Here is a 25,098-nt window from a genome sequence, read left to right on the forward strand (position 1 = left end):
ACAAGAGGTTTGCTCTCGGTATCCCAATTTGTTCTCTCTTTCAGGTACGACTTGATTTCGGGGACGAAATCCTTTTAAGGAGGGTAGGTTGTAATGACTCGATCTTTGTTCTCCTTTTCCTTTTTCGGTGATTTTCTCTTTTTTCGTCTTTTTCCAATTTTATCTTTTTCCCTATTTTATCTTTTTCCCGTTTTTCATTTTTCCTTGCATAACCTCACTTGTTGTGCTCGGATTTGATTCCGGTTTTCCATCCATCCATGATATTTGAATTCTATGATATTGGTATTTTTACTTTCGTAGAAAAGCATGCTAGTTGCTTATTTTTTTCATAAAGGGCATGGATGCATACTTTCTTGTAATTATTCTTTATTTTTGGGGTTTTTGTGTAATTACATAAAGTAACTATTTTTCGTCTTAGGGACCTTTTTGCAATTTAATTTGTAAGATATTTTGAAAAAGGACTTTTTTGCAATTTTTGGAAAATGTGACAAGTGTCACATTCTCATGAAGCCACTTGTTGGCATTTGGGAGAGGAGACTTGGAAGCATAATCTATTGACATTTGGAGAGTGGAGATTCACCCACCTGTTGGCCTAGGATTGTAGCACTTGTTGGCTTAGATGGTTGACAAGTGTAGACTTAAGATTAAGCCTAGAAAGAAGCCATAGATATGTGACAAGTGTAGGATCACAATTAAGTCTTGTATTAGTGTGTGTGTGTGAGGCAGTGTAAGAACAAATAGCGAGTGGAGGAATACTAGATCCTCCACTCACCATTTTCATCTTCATCCTTTTTATTTCACTTACTCTCAAAACCCTAACATAGACACCATTGGAGAAAACCTTGGTTAATAGCTTATTTATTCATTTTGGCTTCCTTCCACTCACCTTAGACCAAAAACTTTGGAAGACAAAAGTTTCCTCTTGCTCTCCTCTTCATTAACCCTAAACTTGTTTTCCATTTTGAGCTTGGTAGCTTAGATTATAGAGATTCAATTCTCTATTAAGGTAGGGGTGGTAGTATGTTTATATTTTAAGTGTTTTAAAATCCTTTGGGGTTTAATATATATTGTCTACATGCTTTTAGAATTATAGTATTGCATACTATAGGAAATCCTTATGATTGACTTAGGATTTATGAATTTAAGCATGTAAATTATGTATGAATCTTGAGTAGGATTATTAATGTCGTATAGAACTCTTATTGATTTGAATTACTATACTATTGTGATGTTAATCCTACACTATAGTAAATTACTATTGGTAATTATAATTATTTTAGAAGATTAATACTATATTGTTGTAATCTAGTATATAAAGCATATTGTTGAGGCATGGTTTAAATTGATAAGTTCGTGATATTGTTTTCCACATTATATCATGGTGAGTACTTGTCATTTATTGTGCCATTCTAGACTTGGAAGCCCAAAGACATGGTTTGTGTGGTTTCAAAATACTTGTGCATGGAAGGTGGTGTATATGCCTTAATAATTATGTATGAGTTTTGAACTTGCTATATTTTGGATTATCTTGGGACATTGTTACAAGTGACATGGCTAGAGTTTGGCTCTAGTGCGGGAGGTATGAGTTCTCTCCATTTATAGTGCGCACTAGGGTGGTATTCCCATCGGGTTGATGCCTAGAATAACCGTTTAGGTCTTGGCATTATCCGAGATTTGATGTCCAAGTATTCCACTAATTGATTTCGCATTCTTTTCCAAGTTGACAACCAATGTTTAATTGTGACTTGTGATTTTGGTTATTGGCGAATTTATGTTGTTAAGTACATTGATATTGTTATTATGTTGTGATGGAATCATTGCATCAGTTAAGGTGATCCCTTAGAATACCTTAAACATAGACGTTAAGTGGAATGCTCCCTTGTATTCATCTATATTATTCTTGCAATGATATTGAAACTTTAGGGTATACACATACGCTTCTTCCTACGAGTAACTTGGTTGCTCACCCTAGTGGTTTGGGTTGTTTTACAGGTAAGGAGACAATATTTCTGGATGTTCATCATCCTTAGAGGCTTATAAGCTATTTAAAGCATTTTTATATATAGAAATGCACTTGTTTAGCATGCTTTGTTTTTGGATAACATATTATGTATACCATGGATGTATGGTATTTTAAAAGCTAATGTAGCTTTCTTAATATGTAATGATGCCTAAGTACTTACTTGTGATATTATAAGCATATATGTAATGAGGCCAGGGGCCAAGCATATTTACCTGAGTACTTGCGTTCATTTGGTACCAACTTTTGCTACAAAAATGTATTTTATCCAACTTTGGGGATTTGACATGTGAAATCCTTATATTTAACATGTATAAGGCCATAGGTTGTTGTAATACATTCATTTATTCATTTCAAGGTTGTTGACATGCTCACATACTCAAATCTCATTGAAAAACCAGTTTTAAACTTTATTTTTTAACCAATTCATGAGGGGATTTGAAACATGGGTTAAACCTCAACACATTGGGCATCTAGCAGGTCCTACAACAGGTTTTTGAGGTGTTTTAGGTGACTAAAACCCCATTTAAGTCAACCGATGGCTTTTGGAAGCTTCAATGTATAGTAAATCATCAATTCCAGTAGCCATTTTCACTGTTCAGGACCATTTCGGTCGACCGATGGCCTATTTCGGTCAACCGATGGTCTATTTCGGTCTACTGAACCAAACTCACCTTAAAATCATGATTTCAGCAAAATGTTTGTGAGTTTTGGTCGACCAAAACTCTAGTTCAGTCGACCAAAATAACCCTTATGCACCTACCTTCTAGGATTTGTTTCAACATTGAAGTTCCAACTTCAAAGGGTCATAACTCCTTCATTTCTAATCCAAATAGGGTGATTCTTGAGCCTAAACTCAAGGATTTTGAGTCAGCTTTCCAATGGTACCCAAGCCATTCTCAGTTTCCAATCATAGTGGGAGTTATTATTGTTTTAGTGAGGTAGATTTAGTTTTTGCTTAAACTGGGAAAGGGCATTTTATGGGATTCTTGTCCAAAGTTCTTAGAACCTCTTAGAATGTTGTGAAATGATTAGATTAGATTGTATTTAACTTGATTGACTTGTTTTGAGTCAATTTTCTCCTTTTATTAGTGAATAGACCTTTTTGCCCTTAATTGACAAATTTGGCCATTTTAACTTTCATTTGCGCTTTTGTTTTCTTTGACCTCCATAACTGCGTGGAATGTCACATTGGTGTCTTGGATCCATTATCAAGTCAACTTTTAGGTCATCACTGATGCACCGGGTTGAAAAACTTGTGCTGCTACAAGTGGTATCAGAGCTCCTAGGTTTGAATACCTTAGGACGTTGGGTTTTAGGTGCATATCATGCTTTTTTTGACCTACTTTCATATAATCACATACTTTTGGTAACATGTTTCGACTTTATAACATGTTTATGTATTTCTTGGTAACACGCTTGGAAGTACGACATGTCTTTATGCTTATATGCCTATATGGTTAAGAGTATCTTTATTTGACATGTATGTTTATGTGCTTAAGTGCTTAACTATTTTAAGAGCCTTCTTTGATTACTTCAGCATGACCTTATATTGCATACCTTATCTCGCTTTGTGTTTTGGCCATTCATAGTGTAAGTTGCACTCGGTCATAATAACTTATGTTATTTTTGACCTCTTCCTTTCGTGCATTTAGCATCATAGTTGTCACGCATGGAGAGTCTTCACGTTATGGCACTAAGGAGCAGTTGGTTGACACCGAATTCACAAGGTGTCCAAGGAGGCCTAGGATTCCAGTTCGTAGTGTGGATGTTGATCCGGCACCGACTTATGAGGAATGAGTGGCTCAGGGAATTAATCAAGGGATCACTGAATCCCTGCAGGAATTAATACGCAGGCAGGTGGCAAGGGTACAGGTTCCCGCACCGGCACCGGCACCGATAGTCAATGAGGCACTGGAGTATTTTATGTGACTACAGAGGGTGAAGATTGATGCATTTGCAGGGAGTTCAGATCTGCTAGTCTCAGAAGCTTGGTTGGACCTTATGGTTCACAAGTTTCACAGTATGGCGGTACCCACAGACAGGTTGAGGATTTCTTTGACAGCCTCTATGTTCATGGGAGATGCAGATATTTGGTGGAGGTCTATGACCAATGTCCACAATGTTGAGTTGATGACTTGGAACAAGTTCAGAGATTTATTCTTTGAGCGCTTCTTTCCAGGGGCAATAAGGCGGGAGATGAGGATACAGTTCACAGGTCTTTATCAGGCCACTATGAGTGTCATTGAGTATGAGGCACGATTTACTTCTCTCTCTCGTTATGCTGAGGATATGGTAGCGACAGACGAGGCCAGGGAAATGAAGTGTCAAGATGGGTTACATCTTGACATCAGGCCACGGTTCTCAATTCTTGATTTGAGGACTTACAGAGAAGTGGTTCAGAGGGCTATGCTAGCCGAGGTAAATGCACAGGATCAGTTATGGATCAGGGGTTCACATAAGTAGCCTCGCAGAGACAATCTATCATCTTCCGGGAGTCAATGGAAGAAGGCTAATGTAGGGAACAACACACACTTACAGGGGGCACTGCAGTAGAATAGTTCTGTACCCACAGTTCCTGTATCTTTCGGATCAGTCCGGGGCATGATTTGTCACCATTGTCAGCAGCCGAGGCACATCAATCCTCGCTACCCACAACTCCAACCACAGGCTAGTCAGACATCAGTTTCTACGAGAGCAGGGTAGGGAGCTTGCTTCTATTGCAGGCAACCAGGCCATCTCAAGAAGGATTGTCCAAAGTTGTTGAATAAGTCACGTGGTGGCACAGATTCATAGATGGTACCGGCACAGTCTGTAGTGGTTCAATTTGGCTTCAGAGTTCCTCAAGCGCCACAGCCAGTGGCACCAGTTGGCACTTATCCAGCCAGGGGTTCTACACCAACTACTTCTACACATCAGTCTGGCTATCAAGGCAGTCCATAGCAGGGCTCAAGGACTCAGGGACGAGCCTACACTGTTCTACAGGCGGATGCTTTCGTAGGCATCTCTTCAGTTTGAGGTATCTTTCCAGTTTTCAGTTGTTGGGCATGAGTTCTTGTTGACATGGGTGCATCACATTCTTTCATTTTTGCATCATTTGCACATTCATTGGGTCTGGAGGTCACACTTCGGGACAGTCTTCTTTGTGTTGACACACCAGTTGGGGGTCCAAAGTCTTTGGATCGTGTTTGTCGAGGTTGCACTATTGAGAAAGCTAGGCGGACCTTACAGTTTGATTTTGTTGTTCTCGACATGATAGGTTTGAACGTCATTCTCAGGATGGATTGGTTGTCATTCTTTCGGGCTACAATTGATTGCTTTTGCGGGAGGGTGTCCGTTTGCACTCCTAAGGGAGATTGTTACCATTTTGTGGGAGATCAGAGTGATTCCCACCCGGTGATGGTTTTTAGCATGGGTGACTGTAGTCACCACAGATCCTACCTGGCTAGTTTTTTAGTTAACGAGGATAGCAGTTTGGATTGTGTTCTTCTGGTAATTGTTGAGGATTTTGTTGATGTCTTTCCAAAGGAACTGACAGAGTTACCTCCTTTAAGGGAAGTTGTTTTTGCCATTGATGTCATTCCAGGTACAGTGCCCATCTCTATGGCACCGTACCGTATGGCATCCGCAAAGCTTAATGAACGGAAAGGTTAGTTGGATGATTTGAAAGCTAAGGGCTTTATTCATCCTAGTCCTTCACCATGGGGAGCACCGGTTCTTTTTGCGAAGAAGAAGATGGATCTATAAGACTTTACATCTATTATCACAAATTGAATCACGCTACGATCAAGAACAGGTATCCTTTACCTAGGATTGATGACTTCTTGATTAATTAAAGGGAGCGACATGCTTTTTGAAGATTCATTTGAGATCGAGATACTATCAGTTGAGGATTAAGGATGAGGATATATCCAAGACCACTTTTCGCACACAACATAGCCATTATGAGTTTCTGGTGATGTCATTTGGTTTGACTAATGCTCCTGTAGCTTTCATGGATTTAATAAACTGTGTATTTAGTGATTATCTTGACAGATTTGTGGTGGTGTTCATTGATGACATTCTCGTATACTCAGCTTTGGTAGAGGAGCATGAGTATCATTTGAAGACAGTGGTGTAGATCCTTAGGGATAATCAGTTGTATGCCAAGTTCGAGAAACGTAAATTTTGGCTACCGGAAGTGAAGTTCCTTGGACATGTCATGTCAAGGAGCGGTGTTATAGTGGTTCCATTGAAGATTGAGTCTGTGATGGATTGGGATCGTCCGAAGACAGTGTTTAAGGTTCGGAGCTTTCTTGCCCTAGCCGGCTACTACAAGAGATTTGTACAGGATTTCTCTCGTCTAACAGAACCTATGACTCGACTTATTCGCAAGGGAGTCAAGTTCATATGGAATGAGGCTTGTGATTTTGCTTTTCAGGAGTTGACGATCAGATTGACATCAGCTCTAGTTTTGATCATACCTGAACGTGGTTTGGGTTACGTGGTCTATTGCAATACTTTACGAGAAGGTTTGGGTTGTGTTCTGATATAGACAGAATGGGTAGTTGCTTATGGGTCTTGACAATTGAAGACTCACGAGTTGAACTATCTGACACATGACTTGGAGTTGGCATCAGTTATCTTTGCCCTTAAAGGGTGGAGACATTATTTGTACGGGGAGAAATTCGAGGTTTTCTCCGATCACAAGAGTCTGAAATATCTCTTCTCTTAGAATGATTTGAATTTGAGACAGCATAGATGGGTTAAGTTCATGGAGGACTATAACTTTGAGTTGCAATATCATCTGGGGAAAGCCAATATGGTGGCCGATGCATTGAGTAAGAAGTCACGGGGTACTCTTTCTAGCATTTCCATTCACAGATGGAAGATGCTAGAAGAGCTTGCAGATCTTGGTTTACTGTTGTATGAGGATATTTCACCGGCTATCTTGTTTAGCCTTGTGGCTCAACCAGCTCTTGTTAGCAGAGTTATTGAGGCACAACAGGAGGATGGGGAGATGAAGTCCATCTACAATCGAATTTCAAGTGGCGAGAATGTAGAGGGTTGGACCTTGCATTCAGACAGTGGTCTCAGGTATAGAGGGAAGATGGTTGTTCCTTTATCTTATCGTGACGTTGTTCTTCGGGATTTTCACCATTCTCGACTCGCAGTTCATCTTGGTGGTACGAAGATGTATCATAATTTGTGGAGACAGTTTTGGTGGAAAGACATGAAACGGGATGTTTCTCAGTTCGTAGCTAAATGCCTTACTTGTCAGTAAGTGAAGGCAAATCATCAGAGACTGGTAGGTTTGTTGTAACCACTACCAGTGGCAGAGTGGAAGTGGGAGCACATCACTATAGATTTCGTGACGGGACTTTCGAGTTCCAGGGCAGGAAACGATACCGTTTTGGTCATTCTTGACAGGTTGACTAAGACGGCTCACTTTTTGCCTACTATAGTGATAGATGACGTAGAGAGACTTAGTAGACTATACATTGGGCTGATTATCAGGCTTCACGGGGTTCCAGTATCCATTGTTTCAAATAGGGATCCCAGGTTCCTGTCTCACTTTTGGCAGAGTTTTCAGGAGGCTCTTGACACGGGGCTTCATTTCAGCACGACATTCCATCCTTAGACTTATGGCCAGTCGGAGCGTACCATTCAGATATTGGAGGATATGCTATGGGCTTGCATTTTGGATTTTGGGGGTAGTTGGGAAGACTACTTACCCTTGGTTAAGTTTACCTATAACAATATTTACCAGACCAGTATTGGTATGGCACCTTTTGGGGCGTTATATGGCAGACCTTGCAGATCTCCAGTTTGTTGAACCAAGTTAGGTGATGTGATTGCTTTAGGTCCCGATATTGTCTTTAAAACTATAGAAAAGATTAAGTTGATTCGACAGCGATTGCCTACAGCTCAGAGCAGGCAGAAGAGTTACGCTGATAAGATCCTTGTCTTTTGAGATAGGGGACCACGTCTTTCTTAGGATTTCTCTACGGAAGGGACTTCTGAGATTTCGGTAGACGGGTAAGTTGTCTCCTAGGTTCATTAGACCATTTCAGATTTTGGAGCGCATCAGTGAGGTTACTTGTCATTTGGCATTGCCGCCAGACCTGGATAGGGTTCACGACGTCTTTCATATCTCTATGTTGAGAAAGAATGAGCCAGATCCATCGCATGTTTTACAATGGACATATGTTGTTGTTGATAAGGATGTGACCTACGAGGAGGGTCCAGTCCAGATTCTTGATTCACGGAAGCAAGTTTTACGGACCAAGACCATTCGATTGGTTAAGGTCTTATGGAGACATCACGGCGTTGAGAAGGCTACCTTGGAGCTCGAACAGGAGGTTCGCTCTCGGTATCCCAATTTATTCTCTCTTTCAGGTACAACTTGATTTTGGGAACGAAATCCTTTTAAGGAGGGTAAGTTGTAATGACTCGGACTTTTTCCTCATTTTCCTTTTTCGGTGATTTTCTTTTTTTTTTTGTCTTTTTCCCGTTTATCATTTTTCTTTGCATAACCTCTCTTGTTGTGCTCGGATTTGATTCCGGTTTTGCATGCATCCATGATATTGGATTTCCATGATATTGGTATTTTTACTTTCGTAGAAAAGCATGCTAGTTGCTTATTTTTTTCAAAAAGGGCGTGGATGCATACTTTCTTGTAGTTATTGTTTATTTTTGGGGCTTTTGTGTAATTACATAAAGTAATTATTTTTCGTCTTAGGGACCATTTTGCAATTTAATTTGTAAGATATTTTGAAAAAGGACTTTTTTGTAATTTTTGGAAAATGTAACAAGTGTCACATTCTCATGGAGCCATTTGTTGGCATTTTGGTGAGGAGACTTGGAAGCATAATTCATTGACATTTGGAGGGTGGAGATTCACCCACTTGTTGGCCTAGGATTGGAGCACTTGTTGGCTTAGATGGTTGACAAGTGTAGGCTTAAGATTAAGCCTAGGAAGGAGCCATAGATTTGTGACAAGTGTAGGATAACAATTAAGTCTTGCATTAGTCTATGTGTGAGAAGTAGTGTAAGAACACATAGTGAGTGGAGGAATACTAAATCCTCCACTCACCATTTTCATCTTCATCCTTTTCATTTCACTTACTCTCAAAAACATAGCCACCATTGGAGAAAAGCTTGGTTAATAGCTTATTTCTTCATTTTGGCTTCTTTCCACTCACATTAGACCGAAAACTTTGGGAGACAAAAGTTTCCTCTTGCTCTTTTCTTCAATAACCCTAAACTTGTTTTCCATTTTGAGCTTGGTAGCTTAGATTATAGAGATTCAATTCTCTATTGAGGTAGGGGTGGTAGTATGTTTATATTTTCAGTGTTTTAAAATCCTTTGGGGTTAAATATATATTGTGTACATGCTTTTAGAATTTTAGTATTGCATACTATAGGAAATCCTTATGATTGACTTAGGATTTATGAATTTAAGCATGTATACTGTGTATGAATCTTGAGTAGGATTATTAATATTGTATAGAACTCTTATTGATTTGAATTACTATACTATTGTGATGTTAATCCTACACTCTAGTCAATTACTATTGGTAATTGTAATTATTTTAGAAGCTTAATACTATAATGTTGTAATCTTGTATATAAAGCATATTGTTGAGGCATGGTTTAAATTGATAAGTTCATGATATTTTTTTGCGCATTATATCATGGTGAGTACTTGTCATTTATTGTGCCATTCTAGACTTGGAAGCTCTAAGACATGGTTTGTGTGGTTTCAAAATACTTGTGCATGGAAGGTGGTGTATATGCCTTAATAATTATGTATGAGTTTTGAACTTGCTATATTTTGGATTATCTTGGGACATTGTTACAAGTGACATGGCTAGAGTTTGGCTCTAGTGTGGGAGGTATGAGTTCTCCCCATTTATAGTGCGCACTAGGGTAGTATTCCCAGCGGTTTAATGCCCGAAATAACCATTTAGGTCTTGGCTTTATCCGAGATTTGATGTCCATGTATTCCACTTATTAATTTCGCATTCTTTTCCAAGTTGACAACCAATGTTTAATTATGACTTGTGATTTTAGTTATTGGCAAATTTATGTTGTTAAGTACATTGATATTGTTATTATATTATGATGGAATCATTGCATTAGTTAAAGTGATCCCTTAGAATACCTTGAACGTAGACGTCAAGTGGAATGCTCCCTTGTATTCGTCTATATTAATCTTGCAATGATATTGAAACTTTAGGGTATACGCATATGCTTCTTTGTACGAGTAACTATATTACTCACCCTAGTGGTTTTGGTTGTTTTACAGGTAAAGAGACAATGTTTCTCGATGCTCATCATTCTTAGAGGCTCATGAGCCATTTGAAGCATTTTTGTATATGGACATGCACTCGTTTAGCATGCTTTGTTTTTGGATAACATATTTTGTAAACCATGGATGTATGGTATTTTAAAAGCTAATGTAGCTTTCTTAATGTGTAATGATATCTAAGTACTTACTTTTGATATTATAAGGATGTATGTAATGAGGCCAAGGGCCAAGCATATTTACCTTAGTACTTGTGTTAATTTGGTACCAACTTTTGCTACAAAAATGTATTTTATCCAACTTTGGGGATTTGACATGCGAAATCCTTATATTTAACATGTATAAGGCCATAGGTTGTTGTAATACATTCATTCACTCACATACTCAAATCTCATTGAAAAATCAGTTTTAAACTTCATTTTTGAACCAATTCATGAGGGGATTTGGAGCATGGGTCAAACCTCAACACATTGGGCATCTAACAGGTCTTACAACAGGTTTTTGAGGTGTTTTGATCGACCAAAATCCCATTTCGGTCAACTGATGGGTTTTGGAAGCTTCAATGTACTGTAAATCATCAATTCCAGTAGCCTTTTTCACTGTTCAGGACCATTTCGGTAGACCGATGGCCTATTTCGGTAGACGGATGGTCTATTTCGGTCTACCAAACCAAACTCACCTTAAAATCATGATTTCAGCAAAATTTTTGTCAATTTCGGTCAACCGAAACTCTATTTCGATTGACCGAAGTAGCCCTTATGCACCTACCTTCCAAGATTTGTTTCAGAACTGAAGCTCCAACTTCAAAGGGTCATAACTCCTTCATTATTAATCCAAATGGGGTGATTCTTGAGCCTAAACTCAATTATTTTGAGTCATCTTTCCAATGGTACCCATGCAATCCTTAGATTCCAATTACATTAGGAGTTATTCATATTTTAGTGAGGTAGTGTCAGTTTTCGCTTAAACTAGGAAAAGGGCATTTTGTGGGATTCTTGTCCAAAGTTCTTAGAACCTCTTGGAATGTTGTGAAATGATTAGATTATATTGTATTTACCTTGTTTGACTTATTTAGAGTCAATTTTTTTCCTTTTATTAGTGAATAGACCTTTTTACCCTTAATTGACAGATTTGACCGTTTTAACTTTCGTTTGCGCTATCGTTTTCTTTGACTTCTGTAACTGCTTGGAATGTCACATTGGTGTCTTAGAGATGATTTGTATCTCTATAGACTTTGGTTTCATCTTTTGCTTTCACATTTCGAAACCGTTATCGGGTCAACTTTCAAGTCATCATGGACGCACCGGGTTGAAAAACTTGGGCCGTCACACAACATGTTTACTTCATCTAGGTTATATCAATTCCCTAGGAAAAGGAGTTAGTTCCCCATGGACATGGCAGTAGCTTTAAGTATTGAAGAAGAAGAAGATTTCCCCTGTAGCCCCATTGTTGCAAAACTTAGCATATTGCAAAACTTAGCATAAAACCTTAAAAAGCTTTCCTCTCTCTGCAATATATTTTCTAAAAAATAATAATGATAGCTAATCCAAGCCTTTTGCCCCTCTTAATCTCAAAATAGGTTGCCTAATAGCCCCAACCTATTGAAATTCAAATTTCCTAGATAAAAGGAACAAACTTTGACCAAATCAAAGTTGGGCCCCATAGGCTAGAGTCCGGACGCAAGGTTTGGCGTCCAAACACGAGGTTAAGTGCATGGCATCCAGATGCCAAATCCTGCATCCGGATATGAAGTGATAATGCATGGCCCAAATGCAACTGTTTTGTATTTCTTCAGCTTGGACCATTGAGTCCTTCTTCATCCTAATGTGTTACTGAAGTTTCCATAGGTACATTGGAACCTCTTTTCTTGACTAGCCCTAGATGTTGACACCCGGAGTGCATTTGATCTTCAAAAGCTCTTAAAGTCTTCTTTTTATTTCTTTTTGGAGAGTACACCTGAAAATAGACAAAAACAAAAAAATAAAGATAATCTATATACAAAGACCAAATAATGGACTTAACTAATACAATTAAGGGCGCTTGAATATACAATATTCAGCGCTTATCACACCCCCAAACTTACATTTTGCTAGTCCCTTAGAAAAACAAAAATGAAACACACCATAAACTATCCACATTTCTCCTCTTTCATGGGAGTGACGATTGCATTTAGCATATGCAACAAGCCTTTTAAACCCCTAGGTATCCCTAGAGGACGAGTGAAGTCTTGTGAGGGTTTACCAGAAATGATACCCACAATCATTAAGTAACAAGGCTCATTCTAGTATACATCGAAACATGTGACTTTAGGGAAAGACTTTATCATGAAGACTACAACAAGTATGCATACAATGACATCTTAAAATAATATTCAATTCCCAGCATTCATACATCAATAAACTAGTCCACATACATGATCTTCAACATCTCATTTATAATAGAATTTCATCTCAAGTTCCTTTAAAGTGAACCGGAATTTAATTTTCTCTTTATAGTGCACTTTTAACCCTTTTATGGCTCATACAATGTCTTCCACATTCTTAATTAATCTTTTGAAATCATAATCCAAGGCATGAATTTATTTGAACCCATTTTGTGTTACTTTTTTTATTATTATTATGCATGACCATGTGCAATGTCTAAGTTCCTTAAGCTTTTTAATCACCCCATGTAACAAGCGTTAAGCCAACGAGTCCCAAACCAGATAGTCTTAGGGCGTTAAGTGTAAAAACACTCCTAAGGGCGTAATGACTCGAATTGGTTAGGCTACAAACTCAAACTAATCATACATCTTACATTCTTTTCTTGTCTTCCTTTTTAATCAGTTAACATATTGAAATAATGCAGTTTTATTCATTTTTTTTTTTCAATGCCAAGGATTATTTCATTCATCTGACTTACTAATTTAGAAAACCAATTAAGTAAAACCACAAGGAAGGGAGTGCAATTTCCTGTGTGCTCAATGTGCATTGTGAAGTCACTTAGAGATGAACGACTCCAAAATAAAACATTTAAATCATGCAATGGACCTTTTTTACTTGAACAATCATGCTAACAACTTTCAATCATTCCTTGATATCATATATAAGCATACAAATTGTATTAATCACATAGATTCCCCCCCCCCCCCAAACTTACTTCCAACAACACCAAAAATCATTTGCCTAAACATACAATATTTGTTTACATTTTTTTTTTTTTTTTTAACATATCAACAATAGAAACATATCTGCCAATGACAATATACATATGAATAGCTAACTCTTAACACCCCTAAACTTAAATGATACATTGTCCCTAATGTATGAAAACAAGTATAGAAACTAAGCATGCATAGAAGTGTAAAAAGAGAGAAACTACCGAGTGTGAAACAGTGACTCCATTGTATCCAATCGTATTTAAAATGCCAAAGTTCTTCCCCCAAACTTGTACCTGATAATCTGTCCACATAAACTAGGTACCAAGCATAAAAGCATAGACGTAGATAAGGATATAAATCTGAAATAACATGTCATACTTTATTAAAATCGAGAAAGAAATCAAAATATGTGCACATCAAAAAGTGCACCCACAATTGCCATACCAAACATGGCCCAAAACATAGAATTAGTCAAAAAAACACAAAGCAGAAGTAAATAGCATGAACTAAAAAGCCAAAAGAGCAATAAGATGCTCAATCCTCCATAAAAGTGGAGGAAGATGGACCCGGACCTACACCACCACAGTCAATAAGTGACTGCACCATCGCCTGTAAGAGCTACTATCCTTCTCTAGTCTCCTTACGAAAGTCCATAAAGTTGCCCTCCATAGTACTAACCTACAACTGAAGAGTGTCAAGCCAGGTGCTGAGAGAGTCGTACTCTGCCCTAGTCATAACAGGTGGCTGTGGGCCAACATGCTCAACCTCTATAGGAATATCCACATTGCCCCAATTGAACTCATCACCAATGCGTAGCTGTCTAGCTTTTTTCAATTAAGATCAACTTTTCTTTCATTTAGTTAGGTTGTACAAATACACATCCTCCTTCTTTTCCTCCTTATGGCACACCTTAAGCCCCTTGTTCTTTAGGATCTTCATGACTAAATTGGGAAAAGGGAATGACCATGTCATGGCATTATCTAATTGCTGAACAATGAGATTACGATAGAGTTTTAGAATCTGGTCCCAAATGAGCTATGGGATACAAAACCAATAACCTCTTTCCACTGAATAAAGGGTATCCAGAAAAGCACCCTTTCTTTCAGAATGTTTAGCAACCAGAAAGACATTCTTAGCAAGGATAGAGTCCAAAAACCAAAGCTAGCACGGAATGTAAGACTTGTTAGTGCTAGTTGTGCGACGGATTGTGAAATTGTTACGACAAATTTCAGGCACAATGTCCAGTAAGGTAATGATGTCCGGGAAAATGCCATAGATAGGCTCATTCTCATCATTCAAAGGGGAGGTCAAAGGACAATCCTAAGCTGTGGCAATGTCATTAATGGTGAATGCATAAGGCATGTCATCAATTTTTGTCCTTATCACATTTGGCTCGGCGCATAAGTAAGACATGTTGGAGTAAAATTACCGAACGATACGCAAAATGAAAACATGAGCGAATGGCTTAAATAAAGCAGTGAAGCCACAATTCTTCAACATCATAACCGACCACACCATTTTCAGGTGGTCTTGAAATTCATGCTCAATGGTGAATTCGGACTCAAATTCAATTAGCCAGTCAAACCAATCCTAAGTAGGAGCCTCCTCAGAAGACTCCTCGAAAGTTTGAGAATGCTTTGAAGCAGTAATAGAAGCCATTTGAGTGAAGAAATTTGGTTTAGGACTTTTGCTAAACACGTGGTGTGTAAGACTAAAAAGTAAAGAATAAGAATGAAGATTAGATGGAGGAAAGGCAAAGATTCATGAACCTATAATTAAAGGACAACAATTCCCCAAATAATATATAAATCCTCTATAATATCAAGCCCCAATCTCCATGAAATACCCAAGAATTAAAAGGATGGAAGATAAAAGAAATTACCTCAATTTGGAGTTCCAAACTTTGCCCTTTTTTATGGAATGATAAAGATGGGAGGTGAAGAAAAGGGAGAAGATGGAGATGTAGATGGTGAAAGATAAGATTGAGAAGGTGGGTAAGGTAGGGAAATGAGGTCGGAGGCATATAGAGAAAAGATGGAATAAAGGAAATAAATAAAATAGAGAAAGGGAGTAAGTTATATCCAAAAATCATGGGCTCGAATTCATTACTGGGCCTTGGCGTCCTGACGTGAAGGCTGGCATTCGGAAGTAGGATGCTAGATCGGTGTGTGGGTTGATTCATACGCGCAGCTAGCAGGGCATATGAACATGGCATCTGGATATGGGTAGTGGCATCCGGACGCGAGTAGTGGCATCAGGACGTAGGTAGTGGTGTCTGGACGCGGGAGTGCCCAGGTGTTTGCGTCTGAATGCAAGGATTGGCGTCTGGACGTTAGTCTTCTATGAAAGTGGCATCCAGATGTGCTCAGGAATGTGTATCCGAACGCGAATTTACCCAAGGGTTACTGTCAGGATGCAAAGATTGGTGTCCAGGCGCAATTGTGCCCAAGTATTTTCTGGAGATGAGCTCGAAAATTCCCAAAGATGGTACCGAAACTGTAATATAACTATAGAAACCCATGATGACCACTAAAATGGAAATCTAGATGATTCCAAGTGGAGTTTTTACTTAGTCATTTTCAAAGAAATTGGTTTACCGTAACAAAGATATAGAGAAGCTTAGAATAGAAAGAATTGCTTCCTTGAAGTGCTAAATTTAATGTCGATAGCTATACGATATAGGAATCTAACTAGTTCCCATAAATTGGATCTATTAAGATGATGAAATCCACATACCCGACCGGGACTAGGTTGTTAATGTAAGGCTTAAGCCACTGACCATTTACCTTAAAAAGATTCCCATTCTTTGGATCTTATAACTCAACTGCACCATGAGGGAAGACAGAAATGATAAGGAAATGACCTTCCCACCATGAATGGAGTTTCCCAGGAAAAAGTTGTAAATGATAAATGTAAAGCCAAACTTTTTTACCCGAAGTAAAGGACTTCTTGACAATATGCTTATCATGGAATGCTTTAGTCTTTGCTTTGTAAATTTAGCACTTTTATAAGCATCATTCCAGATTTCCTCTAGCTTATTGAACTACAATTTTTGGTTAGAGCTAGCCAAATCAAGATTGAAATTGAACCTTTTTATGGCCCAAAAGGCATGATGCTCTAATTCAACCGGAAGGTGATATGCCTTACCGTAGACGAGTCGATATGGTGACATGCCAATTGGTATCTTAAACGCAGTTGGGTAAGCCCAAAGTGCATCGTTTAGTCATAATGATCAATCTTTGCGGTCCGATCTGACCGTCTTTTTAAGGATATTTTTTATTTCCCGATTTAAGACTTCCATTTAACCACTCGATTGAGGATGGCAAGGCGTGGCAACCTTGTGAGTAACAGAGTACTTAAGAAGGACGGATTGAAGATAGTGATCACAAAAATGAGATCCTCCATCACTTAAAAGTGCTCTAGGTGTACCAAACTGACTGAATATGTTCGTTTGAATGAACTGGACCACTGTAGCATAGTCATTGGTTATGGTTGCCTCAGCCTCTATCCATTTAGATACATAATCCTCCACTAGGAGAATGTAGAAATAGCCATAAGAAGATAGAAATGGTCCCATAAAATCTATTCCCCATACATCAAAGATTTCGACAATTAACATTGAGTTCAATAGCATCATGTCTGTGACGGCCCAAGTTTTGTAGACCCGGTGCGTCAGTGATGACCAAAAGATGAACCGATAATAGATCTGAAATTCAGAAACAAAAGGTGAAAAAGGTCTCTAGAGATACAATGCGCCTCTAAGACACCAATGTGACCCTCAATGAGGTCACGGAACCCAGAGAAAATAAATGGGGAAGTGACATTTCGAAAATGGACAAAAAAGGAACCTAGGGGGAAAATGCTCATTTCTAAGGTAAAAGTGGGTACTACTGAGCACACCATTGGAAAGACAACAAAAAATTAATGAATTTAGACTCAAGAATCACTTGATTTGGAGTTCGGATGAGGAAGATATGGCTAACGGAAGAAACAGGGGTAAAAAGGTCAAAATGGTCAACCCTAGGTCATCTAACCGGTTACCAAGCCTTCCTAACCAGTTAGGAGGCCAAAAATGATGACTAAAAAGCTGCCCACACTCATCTAACCAGTTATGAGACCCCTTTTAACCAGTTAGAAAGCAAAAACCAGTACGCTCAACCCAAAAACCTAGCAGCAAGGGTTTTTCAGCTAAAATTGGATTTTTGAGGGCCAAGATGACATTTCCTAGAAAAACACAAAAAGAACCCCCCCCCCCCCCCTAAATCGAGTTTTCTACTCGGCTACATGGGCAGAAATGAAAAACACACATTATGAAATATCCGAAATGCCCTTGGAACTTTTCATCAATATGGGCATTGTTTGCCAAAGTGAGCATGCAAGTGTCTGTAATATGATAAAATAGATATGCTACAATGGCCTATGGCCTCATTACAATATATTTACAAGTTTTGGCATACTAAGCCTCAAATTCTCACAAATAAGCTACAATGGCACTACTCGAGTTTTAAAGAAAACATACTTATAAACTTGAAGTTTAATGGCCCTTAGCCTCATACATGCAAAGTAAGCATCAAAAGGAGTTCTTAAATACATATTACATGAAGGAAGCCATCTTAGCTTCTACAATACCATACATCCATGGCATACAAAATATATCATCCAAAAGTAAAGCACGCTAAACAAGTGCATATCCTTAAACAAAAATGCTTCAAATGGCTCATGAGCCTCTAAGGATGATGAGCATCCAAAAACATTGTCTCCTTACCTGTAAAATAACCCAAACCACTAGGGTGAGTAATCAAGTTACTCGTAGGAAGAAGCATATGCGTATACCCTAAAGTTTTAATATCATTGCAAGATCAATATAGACGAATACAAGGGAGCATTCCACCTAACATCTATGTTCAAGGTGTTCTAAGGGATCATCCTAAGCTAACTTAATGATTCTTTAGCAACACAATATCAAAATAGATGTACTTAACAACATCAAATCGCATAAAACAAAAATTACAAGTTACAATTTAACTATTGATTGTCAACTTGGAATTGAATGCGAAATCAAAAAGTGGACATCTAAGCTCAGAATTCTGCCGAGACCTCAATGGTTATTCCGGGCATTAACCCACAGGGAAGACCACCCTAAATGTGCACTATCTCAATTGGGGAGAACTCATACCTCCCGCACTAGAGCCAAACTCTAGCCATGTCACTTGTAACAATGTCCCAAGAGAACCTAAAATAAACCAAATAAGTTCACAACTTATACATAATTTATACAATGCATGAAATTACCTTCCATACACAAGTAGGTTGTAACCACACAATCCATGTCTTAGGGCTTCCAAGTCTAGAATGGCATGATAAATGACAAGTACTCATCATGATGAAATGTGCAAAACAATACCCCTAACTTATCACTTTAAATCATGTCCCAACAATAAGCTTTATATACTAGATTACAACATTATAGTATTAAGCTTGTAAAATAATCATAATTGTCGTCAACAAGATCATAGAATTATCACCACCATAACTATAGCAATTCAAGACAATAGGAATTGTATATAACATTAATAATTCTATAAGAACTCTATATCACTACCACATGCGAAAATACTAAAATTTAGCATACTACTAAATTATATAATCCTTTTATACATGGTTTATACAAATCATACATGCTTAAATCAATAAACCCTATGTCAAGAAGTGAGGGTTTCCTATAATATGCAAGACTATCATATTAGAAGTATGTACAAAATATATATTAAACCCCAAGGATTATAAAACACTTAAGATATAAACATACTACCACCCCTACCTCAATAGAGAATTGAATCTCTATAATCCAAGCTAACAAGCTCAAAATGGAAAACAAGTCTAGGGTTAATGGAGAGGAGAGTAAGGGGAAGCTTTTGTGTCCCAAGGTTTCAAGTCTAGGGTGAATGGAAGGAAGCCAAAAATGAAGTCAAAGCTATTAACCAAGCTTTTCTCCAATGGTGGCTTTTAAGGTTCTTAGAGAATAAAAGAAAATGAAAGGGATAAAGTGAAAATGGTGAGTGGAAGGTCTATAGATCCTCCACTCACTATGTGTTCGTACACTACCTCTCACACACACACAATGCAAGACTTAATTGTAATCCTACACTTGTCACAAATCAATGGCTCCTTCCTAGGCTTAATCCTAAGCCTACACTTGTCAACCATCTAATCCAACAAGTGCACTAATCCTAGGCCAACAAGTGGGTGAATCTCCACCCTCCAAATGTCAGAAGATGATTCTCCCAAGTCACTCCACCCCAAAGCCAACAAGTGGCTCCATGAGAATGTGACACTTGTCATATTTTCCAAAAATTACAAAAAGGTCCTTTTTCAAAATATCTTACAAATTAAATTACAAAATGGTCCCTAAGACGAAAAATAATTATTTTCTATAATTACACTAAAACCCCAAAAATAAAGATTAATTATAATAAAGTATGCATCCATACCCTTTATGAAGAAAGTAAGCAACTAGCATGTTTTTTTACAAAAGTAAATTTACCAATATCATGGAAATCAAATATCATGTATGGATGCAAAATCGGAATCAAATTCGAGCACAAAAAGTGAGGTTATGTAAGGAAAAACGATAAACGAGAAAAGGACGAAATAGGGAAAAGACGAAAAAAGAAAATCGCCGAAAAAGGAAAAAGGAGGAAAAAGACCGGGTCGTTACAATGTTTCTTTTAGACATGACCCCAAGCTTTTGGCATCGCTCACAAAAAATTATAAGCGTCCCTGAATAATGAAGGCCAATAAAATCCACTTTAAAGGACTTTAGATGAAGTCTTTTTAGCACTGAAGTGTCCTTCACATTTGAGAGTGTGGCATAATTTCAAAATATTTTGGACATCAGATTCAGGAATGTATCTCCGGATTATTTGATTCGGGCAATAATTGAACAGTTTTGGGTCTTCCCAAAAGAAATTTTTTATTTGAGCGAAGAACCGATCTTTCTCTTGCTTTTAGACCGTTGGGGTGGAATTTTTCCAACCGTAAGATAATTGACAATGTCAACAAACCAAAGAGATGACACATGAGAAATCTGGAACAGTTGCTCATCCAGAAAGGAATCATGAACCGGAGAAAAATCAGAAGTGTTCTCAATAAGAAGCCAAGACAGATGGTCTGCTACAACATTGTCAGTACCTTTCTTGTCCTTAATCTCAAGGTTGAACTCTTAGAGTAAAAGTATCCAACGAATGAGTCGAGGTATGGTCTCTTTCTTTGCAAATAGTTGCCTTGACACGGCATGATCCATGACGACAATGACCTTGGATCCAAGAAGATATGAACAAAATTTGTCCAAGGCATAGATAACAGCTAGCAACTCTTTCTTAGTTGTTATATAATTCAATTGAGCATCTGAGAGGGTCCTGCTAGTATGGTAAATGGCATGAGGAGTTGTATCCATACGCTGGTCCAAAACAGCACCTAATGCATAATCGGATGCACCGCACATGATCTCAAAAGGAAGAGACGAATTAGGTGGTTTCATGATTGGGGCAAAAGAGAGTAGTGAATGGAGCTTCTTAAAAGATGTAATGACCCGGTTATTTTCTTCTTTTCCTTTTCCTCAAATTTTACGGATAAATTTTTTCTATTATCTTTTCCTTTCGGTGTTTGGTTTCTCACCACTTAGTGTCGTCTCGAGTGTTTGAAAATGGTTTTTGAAACTTTTTCCCCTGGATTGTGATAAGTGCCGAATATTGTATATTCAAGCGCCCTAAATTGCATTAGTAAAGTCCGTTGTATGTTAATTTATGTAGATTATCTTCATTTCTATGTTTTTATGCATTTTCAGGTTCATTGGCCAAAATGGAACAAGAATAAGGCCTTGTGGAATCTTGAGCAACAAAAGGTGCCAATGCTGAATTCTGGCAGCAGTAGAACCTGGACTTTGCTCGCCATTTTGACCTTCCAAACTCGAGAACTGGACTTCCCTCATAACATGAAAGATTTAGAGATCTGAATTAGCTTTCTAAATCTTCAAATGGTTTGTCATTCGGAGCTTGGAGCAGAGAGTTATGGCCTTGTTACCAGAGGTGCGCAGAACTGCCTGGCAGCAATGAAATTCTGCCTTGATCTTCATTTTAGACCAACCATTCTTGAGAATTGGATCTCCACCAAAACATGAAATATTTAGAGCTCTGAATTAGCTTTCTAAATCTTCAAACGGTTCATCATTCGGAGTTTGGAGCGCAAAGTTATGGCTGTTTAACCAAAGTAGGTCTGGGCGGAGCAAGTGAAGCATGGAGCTTTTTACACTAAATTCGAGTGCTCGAGGCCTTGCTTAGAGTGCTCGAATTTTGGGCAGAATGCCCTTCGGAAATGGCTCATTTCAGCCCACTTGCACCTTGGTTTCTTCATTTTGTTTTCCTCTTTAATGAAGTGGTTGGAGATGTTGGTTGGTGGCCTTTTGGTGGTAGATAAGAGGGATAAGAGCCACACAATATCATTGAGCTTCATTCTACAAGATTAGAGGAGAGAGAAGAGAGCAAAGGAAGGAGAGTTCTTGGAGCAAGAAAGGGGAGCTCGAAAATGGAAGGAGGATCCATGGTTCTTCTTCATTCTAAGGCTCCCATGTGTAACTAACTCCTCCTCTAGGGAGGTAATGGAACCCCTCATTGTAAGCATGCTTTACTTTTGATTCTAGTTTGGGAAAAATAATGTATTTTTGTGGTGATTCCATAATCTAGAACTCTTACTTGATGTAATGAATTGATTTTGATTTAATGATCATGTTGGACCTACTTTCTTGTCTTAGAATGTATGTTTTCATGGTTGTATGGTTTACATTTTCATGGTGACAATGAAGATGAGATTTTTGGAATGGTTTTAATGGCATGTTGTTGAGAGATTTGATAGGCCATAGCTTAGGTTCTTCCTTTGATGGCTTATTCTTAATTCTTAGCTTCATGTGCTCTTATCATGTGATTGATGGTTTGACAATTTCTAGCTTAGTGAACATGTCTTAAATTACACTTTAGTTTAGGTAATTGAGCATGTAAAATCTTTGATAAATTGTTCTTGCCTATTGATTCCATGAATCCTTTGAAGGTAATGTAGTAACCATGAGTAACTACTTATCATAGCCACATATTTATGTTGTTTTTCCCCGAATGAATCATATTCTAGCATGTTTATATTGTAGGTGGTGAAGTTACTTCCCTAGTCTCTTTTACCGACATTTTATCTCTTTTAAATTCTTGCAAGTTCTATTTTATGCATCTTAATTTCATAGCTTTAGTGACAAACCAAGCAAACACCCTATTCCCCCTTATCATTCTAAAACGATTCTAGACGCTTAGGTTGCCTTAACCTAGCGCAGTCCCAGTGGTTCGACTTACCCGACCAATAGCCCTATTTTACAATGATTCGTGCTATTGCGAAGGTTGATGTATAGTTGATCAACCGATCAATTTTTGGCACCGTTGCCGGGGACTACAAACGGTTTAGCGACCAAAGTTCTAGGGTTAATTTTAGTTTGATTGTTAATATTGTGTCTTGTAAATATTCCTTGTGTTTTGATCATCTTCGTGTTGTAAGATTTTAGGGACTCGAAGCTCGCCGTGGGATTGCTAGCAAATTGTAAGTCTAGAAAACCCCAGGTAAGTCTCGTGACTTCTAGTTTCGAATTGTGGATATCGTGCATGTGTTAAACTTAGAAGTAGATAAATTGCAAGCCCTTGTTGAGGCTCTTATCCTGTTTAAATTTTGTGTTCAAGCATCGGTCCTTGTCGTGGCCATTTATTTCCTATCTTGTTGATAATTGAGGAGAAAGGGATCATTGTATGTGGAGTTGATGATAAAGAATTGTTGTGTTGATTGCTTTGTGTGTTGTTGAATTACTCCTAGATGGAGGATAATTATCTCCCAACTCAATTCTACACACCACATGCGTTTTGTGCTTTTTGCTCTAGTAATTCACATCATACAAGAGATTGTCTTCCAACGAGACAATTCTCGGATTTTTATCTAGAGCAACCAAATGCAAATTTCTCTGAACCGGGTAGTGATCTATACTTCAATGGTTATAACTCGGGTTGGGGAGACCAACAAAACTTCTTGTGGCATGACATAGGAAATTCAACCCCACAATCTCATATGCAACCTTTTCAACCCAATGATCATTCTTTCCCGCCCTCTTCTCCTTTTCCACTGTCTCCATTGGATGAGCTAATTGTTGCTAACAAACAAATGATGGAGTCTATGCACACGCAAATGATGGACTCCAACAATCAACTATTGGCTTCCCTTGCTAGCATGCAATCCACAGTAGAGTCTATCAATCAAGTGGTACCATATCACCAGTCCCAAGTTAGTGCAATGATAGATGACCAAATATCTCAAATTCAACAAAGGATTAATGCTAAAAATCATGAAGAGGAGGAAACATTTTCATTTGAACATATGGCCAATCCAAAAGAAAATTCTATAAATGATGAGATTACTCCTAGTAACTTTCATCATGAGAATGATCAAGTGGTCATCACATATGAAAATGATGAAATAGTGGTTGAAGATCAAATTGTTGCCACTCATAAAATGGAAGAATTTGTGGTAAAAAATGAGGAAAAAGATGATGAGATTGCATCCTTTAAAACTCTAGAACAACCCCTAAATAATCCTTTGCTTGATGCACCTCCTTCAATGGAGGATCCTCTAAAAGCTTGTTTGGCTCATTTCAATTGTGAGGATTTTAATGTTGACAATTCCATTTCAGAGGTGAATTCTTTGCTTAATATTCATCCACCTATTCATTCTCTTCCTTGGTCAACATCAAATGTATCTCTTTCTTGGGAGCTTGCATCTCATCTCATTCCTTCTCCTGAGTTATCTCAAGCTGTTGAGCCCGAACCACCGGATAAGTGTGGGGAGGATGTTGAAAGTTTAAAGGACAATTCTCCGGGCATTCCCGTGCTAAATATGATTTTTCAAAAACCTTTGCTAGGTGTGCCCTCACTTGATCCACCTTTCCCATATCCAAATCAGCCCCTAAATAATCCAAAGTTCTTCATTGAAGATGAAGAGTGGATTGAGGTCTTTCCATTACCTCTTTCCAACTTTTGTCTTCAAGCTCTTTTCCTTCCGCTTCCAAAAGAACTTTCTTACTTAGGGAAGCTTGAATCTCTAGAGAGACATGGTATAGGGTAAGGAGGACTAACTTGATCTCGGTGTGTCTAGCTATCGAGATTTTTGAGGATTAGTGCCTGCTCTAACTTCGTCTAGCTATCGACATTAAATTTAGCAAAGCAAGGGAATAAATTCTTTCGATGTTCCAAGCTTCCCTACCTTCTCAAATTGCTCGTGCCTTGAAATTTTCTGGGAAATGGTTTCGAAAAGCCAAAAATTTGATTTTTCTGAAATGGTCTTCAGTTGTGTTCCGCAATTTTAGACCGGCTTCTTAGACCTTCTCAGCCCTAATTTTCATTCCCGGAAATTTCCATCGCTTCCTAGCAATTTCATCGGATCTTGAGAATGCTTCTCATGTGCATATTTTCTCATTTTTAATGCACAAGTTGGAAATTTTCTCAAAATTCTCCATGCATTAGAGAGAAGCTGCAAGGTTTGAAAATTTTCTCAAAATTTTCCATGCATTGGAGA

Source organism: Cornus florida, unplaced genomic scaffold, assembly GCF_030987335.1.
Source record: "Cornus florida cultivar Cherokee Brave unplaced genomic scaffold, ASM3098733v1 CherokeeBrave_3.0.0_Hap2_Chr05, whole genome shotgun sequence".
Lineage (NCBI taxonomy): Eukaryota > Viridiplantae > Streptophyta > Magnoliopsida > Cornales > Cornaceae > Cornus > Cornus florida.